At 38.0% G+C, this 15,599-nt stretch overlaps 1 protein-coding gene across 1 annotated transcript in view; it reads left to right on the top strand.

The window, feature by feature from the left end:
• Positions 1-2,809: 2,809 nt before the first annotated feature.
• The window catches only part of LOC134839805 (ovarian-specific serine/threonine-protein kinase Lok-like), a 135,739-nt gene continuing 122,949 nt past the window's right edge, over positions 2,810-15,599 (top strand). Inside the window, exon 1 of the mRNA XM_063855428.1 lies at positions 2,810-2,819. The gene's annotated coding sequence lies outside the window, so the exon portion shown is untranslated. The remainder of the gene's footprint in view (positions 2,820-15,599) is intronic.

The following is a 15,599-nucleotide window of genomic DNA, read 5'->3' as shown; positions in this document are numbered from 1 at the left end:
TAAACCGAAATAAAAACACAATGAAGTTTATCAAAAAAAAGCCAAAAAGCTATTACAAAGACAAAACTTTCAATCACCAATAAATTCACGTTTCACACAGGCCACCATTGAGCAATGTTTTAATCCCAAATTTTGTAACACAAAGAGAAATATATAAAAAATTGCAACCTAGCCGAAAAATACCATATCAAAAAATTGAAAAACCCACTGACGTTACATATAAACTTATTGGTTCTAACAAAAAAGAAATAGTACAAGATAGAAAATTTTTTGTGTTTACCCAAAATAATACGCAGATAAAAATGACCAACAAACAAACCAACATTTAAATCATTCATCAATTTTACTAAAAACAAAAAAAAACAAATAACTAAAACCACTCAACAAGAAAGTACAGTGATCAATAAAAAAAAATACCTCAAAAACAAAGTCTTAATCGCGAATTAGAAGAAAAAATTTTACCACAAGAAACCACAAAAAAATCACAACAACGTAAATCATCTCGACTCCGAGGTCAACCACGAAAAAACTATAAAACTTTCAGTCCTCAATCTAAAATATTGAAGAAAGTTGAACTTCAGAAAACCCCCTCTGATCAATTAAAGATACAATCATGAAACTCAGATCAATTTGAATTATATCATTTTCTTTATTAATTGAACAAACGAGTTCAACTTTAACCAATCAAAATCATTTCGAAACATCACCCCCACTTTGACACCACTTCACTAGCTGACAAATTGCAATTTCAAATAGATATGAAGCTGTAACTAAAATACATACAGGTCAAAAATACGCTCGTATTTGACAATTTAAATGAACATAATATAGAAGTTGCAACCCTCATCTATCATCATGTACAAAAATCAACAGTATCGCCTCATTTTATAAAACTCTTTTCCCCCTAGGAAAAATAATGAATAAGCCTAAAGACAAAACCCGACATGATGACTTAGCCTAAAGTCGATTCAACTTCACAAAACCCCTAACATAAAAAACAATTAATAAATCCCCTAACCATCTAATAAATAAAACCAAAACTAGGAAGCTCATTCCTAGACCTCCAGACTTTTCTTTACCAAAAATTGCCTTTATCCAACCCACTTGTCAAAAACCAATAAAAAAACTTTGACCACACTCATTTTCAACTCGAAAAAATAAAAAATGTTTTGACAAACCAAATCCTTTCTCAAGTGCTTCTTTCTCGACCAGTTCAATATTTTAAAATAAATGTTTCAGATTTTGAAATATTTTTCTAACTTTGTATTTTTTTCATCTTAGATACTTTAGAAATAGCATTTCTCCTTGTCATAATTTTTTGCAGCTTCTTTGTAGTTATCCATTTCCGCATAAAAGCCTACTGTACCTTCTCAAAAACCCTTGACGTCCTCCTCAGGTACAATTTTTCAACAACTATTTAAATTTTACGACATTTACCTAATAAGCAAAATTATTTTTCTTCTCTTCGTAAATTTTCTCACCTTTCTAGTTTCCCTAATTTTGAAAAATTGTAAATGCATAAGAAAACAACCATCCTCCTAATCATTTTTATAGAAGAACACTATAAACAACATAAAATTAACTAAAAAAGGAAAAAAATCGAAATATTCTATAATTGCTAATCAACAACCACCAACCACAACATTCCAAGACCCCCGTAACAACACCAACAAATAGCCAAACGAATCAATCTCAATCATCTACAAGCATTTCTTTTCAAGAAAATATCTATGCATTCGAAGAAAGACTCGCATCATTATCTGAACCATTGATACCAGCAATCGGCCACGCACCTCTAAGCAAACCACAATACGAAACAACGTATAACATCTAATCTTCCCTCCAACAAGACCTTAATTGAACTAGACGACCCAGCAACAACCAAAATCAAATATCGTGAACTTTTAGCGCTCAGTATTCCTCTACGATTAGATTGCAATACATTCGTAGCAAACGCTCCCCTATTTTGTCAACATCGTTGACAGCAGTAGACTACATACTTGGACACTAACACGATTTCAAAATAGACACGACATCCACAAGTATATACAAAGATATACGAAGATAATATACAGATTCTTACTCAAGAAAAAATAATACTCAAATTTGAAATATCAGTGGAAATAAATAATTTAGTTCATCACGCACTACCTCTACTTCCACCAAATATAACAGCTCAAACTTTGCGACCTCCATTTATCATGACAGAATTTATCTATAAATACGATAGATATACAAACAAATTTTTGGATACATAACATTCTACAACCCGCCTTCAGGACTATCTTACAAATGTATCTTTTAATAGTTTTTTCCTTAAAACTCTCTCCCCCTTGTTCTTTTAGAACCTAAATCTCATCAAAATACTTCCACCGAACGGGACCACAAGAAAGACTTTTTAGTTATACATTATGATTGCGAAGTAAATCAACAGAAAACATTACATAAGTACGCAAAAAATCAAGTAACTCCAGGCGCATCTGAACCACAGGACATAGAATCAACAAATATAAAAGCAGCATTTTTATCAATCACTCGAGCTACCACTTAAAACGGATATAAAATCATAGCAAACTTTTCAGAAAAAATTTACATTGCTCTCAAGTTTCACGCTGAAACAAAAATAGGCTCCATCACGATTCTTTTTATCAAAGTAATATCAAAAGACTCTTGAATTTTAACCCTGATGTTGCGAAAACGATTTAACACGATTAAAATTAACTACGGATAAAAGCTCAAGTCGCAAATAAGTAAATTATGAAGTCAGCTCAGACTCTGCACATCAAGCAGATCTCAAAAGATACAAGGTCTTATTAAATTAGACGCTGAATACCTGATCTACGGCGCACACGGACGTTTAACTTATGATCTACATGACAAAAATTGAATACCACACATTGGAATTCATAATTCCTCTAATTGTGAAGCTGACACAAAAAATAAAGGATAACCAGAAATTATGTTTTTCGATTAGAAAAATCAATTAGATAAAGTACAAATAACACATTACTTAAAAGGTGATACTATTCTATATCAAGAAATTTGCTTGCCCTGTACAAATGACGAAAGTCATTGCCATCCTACCACTCGAACACAGTTAACCATTGTTTGGTTCCCTGAAGACACATGTACCACATTTCAATTTGCTAAAATCAACGCAAGAATGATTAATTTTCACCATTAAAATTTTATTGAATCAGTTCCGTTAGAAAAAATCAACCCTGATAGGAAAAAATCAAACCCACAAGATCATAAAAATATCGACGTTACGGAAAATAAACTAACACGTTTCAAAATTACCCTGAAAAAGAAGTCGCTGGTAAATATACCACACTACTTTTCAAAATTATATTCAGAAATTCTTGTCGAATACTAAAAAGGTTTTGACATGAAAACAGGAAAACTGAATATACACCCAAGTCACCCAAATCAAAACCGCAACGATGAAAAATGATATATCCCGGTAACATTTTTGAAAAACGCAGGAAACTTTGGTGGAAAACTTTGCTCACAAGATGAAGATAGCACACGTTTACAAGAAATTTTACTGATGAATAATACATATTTTCATATAGTCCTAGATATGAAACTGGACTACACAATAAGTAGGTTTTTTCAAGAAATGTCACTATCGGAGACAGAAAAAGTTCATCACATATGTGAACTTGTACGTACAAAAATATTACAATCACTTGCATTAGCAGTATTGAAAAACCCTATGCAGGATCTTTATTATCAGACGATAGATCATATTTCATTGACTACGAACGAAAAATTCTCTGTTACTACACGTATACTTAAAACTTATCACCATTGTACGCTTTTGAAGATAATATAAAATGTTATAAAAGAATCCCTATGTTCTACAAAAATAAAGTGTATTTTGATCATACTTTTTCAAGACGTACAACTTTTTGAGATACAGCTGTCCCATGTGGCACTGAAAATAGCCACAATGTAATACAGTTAAACCCAAACGAGGATAAATATTATCTTATAACTCCATACCCTACTCTCATTCCACCATAAAAAAAATTCTCTCCAGAAAGTACAAAAGCAATTGCTCGTAACCCAAATATAGACTTACAATCGATAGATATATCCTCAAGATCAGATATACAACATCACATTCGAACACAACAATTTCAAGGTCTCCTCACTAAAATGATGCCCATGAAGAAAGTGTGCCGCGTATTTGACATTCAGAAGAACAACTTGATTGAGAACGACTTCACAGGAGTTCCAGATAGGGACATGCGAGCGTGTTTTAACCAATCGACGCGGAGGCCAGCAATGAACATGCAGCAGCCGCCGCTCAGGATAGGCACAAACAACGTCTCCAGGAGCTCAGACGAAGAAAAAGCGCAGTGGGAGTCGATGATGGTATGCCTATTCACTACGCTATTGCAGAAGTTGAAGAGCGCGGTACTGACTTTTTGCACCATACCGGTGAACACGAGGACGCTATCGCCTATTGGAATATGGCAAAATGAAAGGCTCATCAGATGGAATAACAAATCTGGCAAGTCGCAATGCTGCACGAATGATCTTGATGGACTTAGAAAATGAGCTGAGAGCTATGGATCAGGCCAGATTCACCACTGATGGGATATATTTTGACAGCATAGAAGGACAAGGCTGGATGATTCGTGTCTTCCAGGAGCTATTAGATGAGTTGCAGGTCTTGGGGTTTCCTGAGCAGACTCAGGGAGCCTACAAGGGCGGAAGATGCAGTGTGGTCAGCAATAAAAGACAGTTTGGAAGCAATGGGCGATATAATGGATGTGTTGAAAGAAGGCGCATTCCCGAAAAAAACACCAAATATGTATTCCCGTTGTCTCCGAGATAGGCACATCTCCCGGATGGTATGAAGTTATTGTATGCAAAATCTTACGAGTTGCAATGTAAAATGTTTGCCGCAGTTCCGGGAAGAGCCAAAAATGAGTTAGAGCCCTTTCTGGGAAACAAATTCATGGGATATGCTAGTGGGAAAATATGCGACTTCGAAAGTCACAAGCAAAAAGGATCAGCAGCAACATATTTTAATGCAGTAGACGATAGTGACGAAATCCACCGAGTAATGATGGAAGTAAAACCACTGTTGGAGGCGTCAGGAAAACGAATTTGGACGAACATCATTTTGACACATGATGAGTTCATATGCCATTAATTGACACAAACATGGTAATGTCCTGGGCAAAGTAATCTGGGGTTGAGCAGGGACTCTGGAGATCAATTTTCAACAGTCTCAAATTAATCAACAAGTTTGATTAATTAGCAGAACCGTTACTAAAATACCTACTGGCTTATGCTACATCTAATTTTGAAGTTGGAAAAATAAATTCACCATCACACCTACCTCATAAACCTGATGCAGTTTTTAAAAAGCAGCAAGCAAGTAAAGTACCAATTCGCTTACAAGACAAATTAAATAGATTACAAGACATTCTGGAACAATATGAAATTATCTCACCAGTAATTAGAGAAGTACAACCAAAAAGACACACTTTCATGAACCCTGTAACCGTTCGCGCTGAAGCAGAATCACTGAAAATTGTTTTAGACGCAAGATTTCTCAATTCACTAATTGATGAATCTAAATGTAATTGGCCCATAGAACCAATCCAGGTAATTTTAATTAAAATAATTAGACAATATTATATGACAGCTGACATGAACAGCGCTTTTAATCAAATGCAATTAGATGAACAATCACAACGCCTACCTCAGTTCGTTATTGGAAACCAACAAAACGAAGTTAGTAGAAAATTTGATGGAAATTTCATAGGACGAGCTGCTTTTTCAGCCTTTATGTTCAAAATTTTCCGACCACTCATTCTCAGTAAGAATGTTATCACATATATAGACGATGTTTTTATACAATCACAAACAAAACACGAAATGTTTGAATATTAGATCAATATCCAGACACACTTAGTCGAAACACACCACTTGAACTACTAACAAGGAAAACAACCGTATAAATACCAGAAAATATAAAGTTTTCCTTGTAAAAGACGTTACATCACCACGATTGGAATGCAAATATGCAATAAAAACCGATCCTGACAACACACAAAATTTAATTTGACTTGTAACCGAAAACATAATGGTTTAATTCTTTTATAACTTGATTGCCAAAATAAACTTTACGAATTAGCTCTATTAGGAAAATCTACATTTAAACCAATACCATACTCATCATGGATCAAAAACAACTCACACCAAAACTCACCTAAGCTAAAATTATAAAGGATAAACCTATTCACTTTAATAGAAAATAAAAACTAAACAGAAAGTATAAATTTAACAGGTTCTTCAGATTTAAATTTGAAATACACTATAAACAAAAAAAATGTTATTTAAAAGACCCCTTAGATAAATTACTTCTCTCAAAAATCGAAACTCAAAACATTTTTCTACCAGTTACAGGAAAAAAACACTAGAATTATTTCAAAATTACCAAAACTTTGACCCTGTAATTAGACAACTTGAATCTTGGCATAAGTATTAAACAAAACCTACATTAGCAGATATCACAATTTAAGGTAATAAAACACTCCGATGAAATACAGAAAATGTGATCCAGAAGACGACTGATGCCATAGTTTAGAGCCAACATGACTACGAAGGAATCATTCTCTGGTACTACATGTATACTAAAAACTTATCATCAGTGTACGTTTTTGAAGATAATACAAAATGTTATAAAAGAAACTCTATGTTCTACAATTGTATTTTGATCATACTTTTTCAAGACGTACAACTTTTTGATATACAGCTGTCCCATGTGGCACTAAAAATAGCCACAATGTAATACAGTTAAACCCAAACGAGGATAAATATTATCTTATAACTCCATACCCTACTCTCATTCCACCATAAAAAAAATCTCACCAGAAAGTACAAAAGCAATTGCTCGTAACCCAAATATAGACTAACAATCGATAGATATATCCTCAAGATCAGACATACAACATCACATTCGAACACAACAATTTCAAGGTCTCCTCACTAAAATGATGCCCATGAAGAAAGTGTCCCGCGTATTTGACATACAGAAGAACAACTTGATTGAGAACGACTTCACAGGAGTTCCAGATAGGGACATGCGAGCGTGTTTTAACCAATCGACGCGGAGTCCAGCAATGAACTTGCAGCAACCGCCGCTCGGGATAGGCACAAACAACGTCTCCAGGAGCTCAGACGAAGAAGAAGCGCAGTGGGAGTCGATGATGGTATGACTATTCACCACGCTATGGCAGAAGTTTAAGAGCGATGTACTTACCATTTGCACCATACCGGTGAGCACGAGGACGCTATCGTCTATTGGAAGATGGCAAAATGAAAAGGTCATCAGATGGAATAACATTCTGCGCGAAATCTTGCAAGTCGCAATGCTGGACAAATGATCTTGATGGACTTAGAACATGAGCTGAGAGCTATGGATCAGGCCAGATTCACCACTGATGGGATAAACTTTGACAGCATAGAAGGACAAGGCTGGATGATTCGTGTCTTCCAGGAGCTATTAGATGAGTTGCAGGTCGAATTCTTTGATATAGGAGTACTTAGAGTGGAAGAAGCCACGAACGTGCCGGCAATCTCGACCTTCGTGCCTCCTAATCTGGAGACACAACTTGGATCAGTCCCAGCAGTGCCACAGCACAGGTGCCTCAGAGCTCGAGCGAACAAAGGCAGAGGTCAGACATGTTTGATCGACTAAGCGAAGCACCAGTGAGGAGGACCATTCATCCTCGACGGAGATTGGGACCCATCAATCCAATAGCGGGGAGGAACGCCGTCCTGACAGAATTTCTTTGATGTGCTCGAGACCCATACCTTCCCCTGGCACGTTTATAAACAAAACCTGATGAAGTTGAACATCAAACAAAAAAATTTGCATCCAATGTGATGAGGATGTTGAAAATGGGACAAAACTCTCCGTGAACGGACTTTACTCGATGTTGGGAGTGGACTGGTTGGTAGCAGCCGGAATCAACTTTAGCTCCAATACAGCATTATGCTTACAGGACGTACGAATGAACCATGGCAAACAAAATAGAGAAGAGAGGCCACGAAGATTTCTGACATTTAGAGCACCAATAGGACAACATGTGAAGATGTATAGCTCACGTGAAAGAAAGAGCTTATCCAAAATCAGTGGCCCAAGAAGCTGATGTCGAAAGATACGGCGGGCTGAGATTTCGAATAGACGAGACTCATTATCTTCGCGGCATATGACAAGGTAGAAATGAAGAAAACTAAGATATTAGTGGTTGCGAGCTCCGACTTTGTGCATACTTCTTAGTCCTTTTTTTGGCCTCACGTAATAATGCTGGCGGGAACTGACCTGAATTTGATTCAGTCTGTATCAATGCCGATCGGAGTTCAACGACAAACTGAAATGAACCCGATAACAATCGTGTTCTCGCCGGTATAAAAACAATCACTTGCGTAGTAGGGGTTCCCTGAGCAGACTCAGGGAGCCTTCAAGGGCGGGAGATGCAGTGTGGCTAGCAATAAAAGACATTTTGGAAGCAATAGGCGATATAATGGTTGTATTGAAAGAAGGCGCATTCCCGAAAAAAAAAACACCAAAAGCCGTATTCCCGTTGTCTCCGAGATAGGCACATCAGTAGTATATGTTGGGGAAGTTCAGCCGGGGGGGGGGGTTGCGGACCCCCATGTATTAACATAGGCTATAGAGTATCCGGTCCGCACCCTATGTATTAACATAGGCTATAGTTTTCCCAATGTATTAAGATAGGGAATAGATTTCCTATGTATTAAGATAGGGAATAGGTTTACCATTATTAAGATGGTAAGGTTTCAGATGGTTTCTGAAACTTACCATCTGAAACCTTACCATCTTAATAATGGTAAACCTATTCCCTATCTTAATACATAGGAAATCTATTCCCTATCTTAATACATTGGGAAAACTATAGCCTATGTTAATACATAGGGTGCGGACCGGATACTCTATAGCCTATGTTAATACATGGGGGTCCGCACCCCCCCCCCCGGCTGAACTGCCCCAACATATACTACTCACATCTCCCGGATGGTATGAAATTTGTGTATGCAAAATCTTGCGAGTTGCTATGTAAAATGTTTGCCGCAGTTCCCGGAAGAACCAAAAATGAGTTAGAACCGATTCTGGGAAACAAGTTCATGGGATATGCTAGTGGGAAAATATGCGATTTTGAAAGTCACTAGCAAAAAGGATCAGCGAAATCCACCGAGTAATGATGGAAGTAGAACCATGTCGGAGGCGTCAAGAAAACGAATTTGGACAAACATCATTTTGACACATGATGAGTTCACATGCCATTAATTGCCACAAACATGGTGATGTCTTTAGAACTTCTAAACGATGCAGATCAAAAGAAAGAAATGAACGAAGAAGTAAATAAGAAGATAAGTTTGAATTGTTTTGTGTGAGAAAAACTCAAATGAGAAACCAAGCAACTAAGCTTGCAATTGAAACTGAATAAAAGAAAAACTTTTGGTTGATTTTTGATTTTGAGAATTTGTAGCATTTTTATATTTATTTTGTAATTTTAATTAGTGGCTCTAGAGACACCGAATGTTTGTTTAGAGAGGCTTGATTGAGAAGTATATTAAATATTCTAGCCTGCATGATTGTTTTTAATCAACTAAGATGACTGATCACTTTGTGGTGATATGAAGGTCTTGAGTAATCTCTTGAAGAAGGAGGTTATTTCATTGTTCCTTCTAGCCACCGAATTTCTTAATTATTTTATTCAGGACCAAAAACAACTAAATTTTCGAAGAGAGGAAGGATAGTAGGAAAATTTTAGTTTGTTGGTTGGCAGGATTGTCCTGCGTCCCAACACCTTTTAAACCTAGGAGAAGAAGTATTAAATCAAGATCATGGTACTAAAACTCAAAAAAAATGTGTTATCTTGAATCACATCCTCAAAAAGCAGACTAGTGAATAAAGATAGAAGGCTATAACAATGTAGTATGATGCCATTTGTGTTCTGCAGTTTCTCGATTTGATGTGGATAAAAGTGATTTCATGCATTTTGTGAATTCTGTTCGATGGCACAGTACCATTTTAATGAATACCACGAAACTCAATGAGGACATTGACCGGGCTCTCCGGGGAGCATGTGACATTTGATCAGAATGGCGCCAAAATGCATGGCAGGATCGATTTTTTATTGTGACGTCGGAGTGGGAAAATTGGCAGTTTTGATAAATTTACTGTGCTAAACGTACAATTTGACGAAACAGGAAAGGTCAATTTGAAGTGACAAATAAATTTTAATAGTTCGTTCTGAAATAAAGACACGTCAGGATCTTGAAACTTTGCATTAAATGAAAATGTGCGAAAGACATAACGAAGATTTTCGCAAATAGAGCAGAACAGAAAGTATTTCACGAAGACACAACAGTATTAACGATTGAGATTACAAATGAAGCTGTCCGAATTGTAACGATTGTAGCTGTACAAGCGTTACCGAACAATTCCCGAGACTCCGGAAGGGTATTGGGAGGATTTTACCACCCTTTCAGAAGGACGGCAAGACCGCTCTTCATCCGGATTGCAGAAATCCGGAAGGGTCTCGGGAAGGAAACTGAAACTGTATTTTAACAATTTTTAGCTTCCGGATATGTCCTGAAATGAATTAAATAACATCAGAATCGGGAAGGGTATCGGGAGGATTTTACCACCCTTCCAGAAGGACGACAAGACCGCTCTTCATCCGGATTCCAGAAAGCCGGAAGGGTCTGGGGAAGGAAACAAACTGAAACTGTATTTCATCAACTTTTAGCTTCCGGATATGCACTGAATTGAAATAAATAACATCAAATTTCGAGAATCTAGGAGTTGAGGGAAAAGGTTGATTCATTTTTGATGGAAATGATGATTTTCATCTACGGAACAAAAACGATTGTAATATAACAAAAAAGTAGTAGCCCTGTTTTTAGGAGTGACCTCGTGGTCTGAGGATACTGAGACCCAGCCAAGAGCTCATTATTTTGCATGTAACTAAGTTAATCTGCGCGTTCTGGCCGATAGACCAAAAAGAATAATGATTTTGTCGACTCGATGTATAAGGAACACACTTAGAACTGGCTTTGGTAGAGACGGTTAAAAGCATGTGAAGCTGTGTTTAGACCCTAGCCAGTCGTTTCATAACCTAGCTTCATTTTCCGTCGATGTGTACTTCCGGGCGAATGTCACAATTTGTCTGTTTGTCCCTGCCAACATGATCTGGTTTGCGATCTGAGAACAAGGTAAAATTAGTCTACACAGCAAGTTATTGCAGAAAGTCATCAGAAAGATCATATTCTGCCAGCGTCGTCAAGTCATACAATAACATATCAGCGAAATTGGATTTGGATGTCTTCTCAAAATGTTTTTCACTCAAAACCAAGCTGAAGCAATTTTTCTTTCACTAAATCTAATTAGCCTAATTGTTGTGAGAAACTTAATAAATAGTTTCATGCGATATGATACGCTCATAACGGTACGCTTGCAAGAAGAAGGCCCGGTACGGGATTTTAGAGACACGCTCGACAAGCAGCGACACTCTCCCTCTACCCGAAAGTCCCCGCCGGAACCTCCACTCATAAAAAAACAGATTGTATTGCTTTCACTTTTTTTGTTATTTGTTTTTTTTTTAAATCTATTTCTCTACAATCCATTTACACTCTCTTCTTTCTCTGGTTTTGCTTCTTTTGTACCCTGTTTAGTGAATGACCGTGCCGAAGTACAGGCCGAAGTGGCTACCCAAGTGGAGCAGGAAACTGGTAATAGGAACCTCAAGGACCAAGTACTGCAGCCCCAAAGATGTCGGAGCCACGGTTCACTCGTACGGAGGTGCAAAACTAGCCTACCTTGCCGCTACTGTCTCGCGCTAACCCTCGCAGAAACTAAACTGTGTTACTATAGTAGCCGGATTTAATGATAACTCATCTACGGTTTCAGACTTTGCTAATGATTGGAGATTCTTAATAATTTTGGTAATTCATAAGTTTAACCTAATTGTGCTAATTATCCCCAAAATCATCCTCTCTGCGAATAATGTCTTCACAAACAGAAAACTTGGTGCTCCAACTAACATTTTGTTTCGCCTTATTAGTACATTTTACCACTCAAGAATCCGAATTTTTCCCCCATTCTAAACGTTGATTTTAGTGCTAATATGTTTTGTAAAGATGGTATTCATTTTTCTTTTTATGGTAATAAAATCTTCAGTTTATTGCTCGCTCAGCTAACTTGTATATATTCACCATTATATTCACCACCTCCTCGCTGCCAAATTATGCCCGATCAAACGCACTGCCATATTTGCAAAAGCCACCTCCAAAAAGGAGGCATATGGTGTATCATTTGAAAAGCTTACATCCATGTCTCATGTGGCGAGCTACAGAGCAGCAAATTTTATTACGATGAGTTCTCTTGCATACAATGCACCCACGAGAACTTTGCAAAGAGCCCGAAAACGCACGGAAGCCACGGTCCCTCAGGTCTAGATGCGTGAGATTGGAGAAGGATATTAACTCACTTCAACCAGACATCCATTGAGCTTTGCAAAACAATTACTAAACTATCCTATACAATAGCAACTAAAGTTCTCCCCAATGAAAACCTAGCGGCGTACAACTCGTGTCGCTTGATATCTCTGTATAAAAATCTAGAGGTAAGTCCCATTGGTATAGGCGAAGTCCTGAGAAGAATAATTGGCAAAACCATCACCATATGTATAAAATCAGACCTTAAAAATATCGAAAACATTTCCATCTCTGCTTAGGCCAGAAATGTGGAATCCAATATGCTGTCCACAGCTTGAGGAACGAGTTTGAGAAACCGGAAACGGACGCCATACTACTTATTGATGCAGAAAATGCCTTCAACTCGCTCAATAGAGAACTTGCTCTAAAAAATGTAGAAAACCTTTGTCCGGCGCTACATCATGCGCTGGCCAACTCATATAAACAACCCTCAAATCTATATGTCAATAACACAGTTTTGACATCTACCGAAGGCACAACGCAAGGTGATCCTTTCGAAATGGCTATGTACGGAATTAGGATAATCCCACTGATTGAGCTCCTGTTAAAGCCAAATGTTACCCAAAAATGATACGCAGATAATGGAAGCGTTGAAGGTGCTCTTAACTGTCTCCGCGCAATACTGAACAACCTGGAAAGGCTTTCAGATACAATGTGAAGCCTTCCAAGTGTCAACTCATAGTAAAAAAAACCGTAGTGACAGCGCCATAAAAGTATTCGAAGGCACAAATATTACAATGGTAGACGGTTTTAGAGTCCTTGGATCGGTTTTAGGAACACCATCAGCATGCGATAAATACATGGAAAGCAAAATTGAAAAGACAGCTACCTTAACTGAAACGTTTTCAAAAATAGCTAAATCATCCCCACAAAATGCGTACTCCGTCTACACAAAAGGAGTTCCAAATAACTTAAGCTTTCTAACCAGAACAACTCCGGAAAGCATTTAGGAAAATGGATGAAATTAAGAAAAATGTCAGACATCAGCAACTGGAAAACGAATTTGAACGAACATCATTTTGACACATGATGAGTTCACATGCCATTAATTGCCACAAACATGGTGATGTCCTGGGCAAAGTAATCTGGGGTTGAGCAGGGACTCTGGAGAGCTGCTCTCCATGGGTTTACCAGATTCATCACAGCCCATAACAATAGTGATAGTTGGAGTTATGATGGCGATTGAAAGGCTGGAAGCTCATCTTAAAGAGAACAATCGACAGGAGGTACCGACCAAAGATCTTTTTGAGAAAATGTGAAAAATCTTGAACATTCCGATGAAATACAGAAAATATGGTCCAGAAGACGACTGATGCCATAGTTTAGAGCCAACATGACTACGAAGGAAACATTCTCTGGTACTACATGTATACTAAAAACTTATCATCAGTGTACGTTTTTGAAGATAATATAAAATGTTATAAAAGAAACCCTATGTTCTACAAAAATAAATTGTATTTTGATCATACTTTTTCAAGACGTACAACTTTTTGATATACAGCTGTCCCATGTGGCACTGAAAATAGCCACAATGTAATACAGTTAAACCCAAACGAGGATAAAGAATATCTTATAACTCCATACCCTACTCTCATTCCACCATAAAAGAAATTCTCACCAGAAAGTACAAAAGCAATTGCTCGTAACCCTAATATAGACTTACAATCGATAGATATATCCTCAAGATCAGACATACAACATCACATTCGAACACAACAATTTCAAGGTCTCCTCACTAAAATGATGCCCATGAAGAAAGTGTCCCGCGTATTTGACATACAGAAGAACAACTTGATTGAGAACGACTTCACAGGAGTTCCAGATAGGGACATGCGAGCGTGTTTTAACCAATCGACGCGGATTCCAGCAATGTACTTGCAGCAACCGCCGCTCGGGATAGGCACAAACAACGTCTCCAGGAGCTCAGACGAAGAAGAAGCGCAGTGGGAGTCGATGATGTTATGACTATTCACCACGCTATGGCAGAAGTTTAAGAGCAATGTACTTACCATTTGCACCATACCGGTGAGCACGAGGACGCTATCGTCTATTGGAAGATGGCAAAATGAAAGGGTCATCAGATGGAATAACATTATGCGCGAAATCTTGCAAGTCGCAATGCTGGACAAATGATCTTCATGGACTTAGAACATGAGCTGAGAGCTATGGATCAGGCCAGATTCACCACTGATGGGATAAACTTTGACAGCATAGAAGGACAAGGCTGGATGATTCGTGTCTTCCAGGAGCTATTAGATGAGCTGCAGGTCGAATTCTTTGATATAGGAGTACTTAGAGTGGAAGAAGCCACGAACGTGCCGGCAATCTCGACCTTCGTGCCTCCTAATCTGGAGACACAACTTGGATCAGTCCCAGCAGTGCCACAGGTGCCTCAGAGCTCGAGCGAACAAAGGCAGAGGTCAGACATATTTGATCGACTAAGCGAAGCACCAGTGAGGAGGACCATTCATCCTCGACGGAGATTGGGACCCATCAATCCAATAGCGGGGAGGAACGACGTCCTGGCAGAAGTTCTTTGATGTGGTCGAGACCCATACCTTCCCCTGGCACGTTTATAAACAAGACCTGATGAAGTTGAACATCAAACAAAAAAATTTGCATCCAATGTGATGAGGATGTTGAATATGGGGCAAAACTCTCCGTGAACGGACTTTACTCGATGTTGGGAGTGGACTGGTTGGTAGCAGCCGGAATCAACTTTAGCTCCAAAACAGCATTATGATTTGCCGACCTTGAGGGACTGCCCTTAAATAACACCATGGGTCCAGTAAATGCCTTACCCTTACAGGACGTACGAATGAACCATGGCAAACATAATAGAGAAGAGAGGCCACGAAGATTTCTGACATTTAGAGCACCAATAGGAAAACATGTGAGGATGTATAGCTCACGTGAAAGAAAGAGCTTATCCAAAATCAGTGGCCCAAGAAGCTGATGTCGAAAGATACGGCGGGCTGAGATTTCGAATAGACGAGACTCATTATCTTCGCGGCATATGACAAGGTAGAAATGAAGAAAACTAA

This window comes from Symsagittifera roscoffensis, chromosome 2 (assembly GCF_963678635.1).
Source record: "Symsagittifera roscoffensis chromosome 2, txSymRosc1.1, whole genome shotgun sequence".
NCBI classification, from domain to species: Eukaryota; Metazoa; Xenacoelomorpha; order Acoela; family Convolutidae; genus Symsagittifera; species Symsagittifera roscoffensis.
Note: the sequence above shows the minus strand (reverse complement) of the source record. Positions and strands in the feature narration are given on the sequence as shown.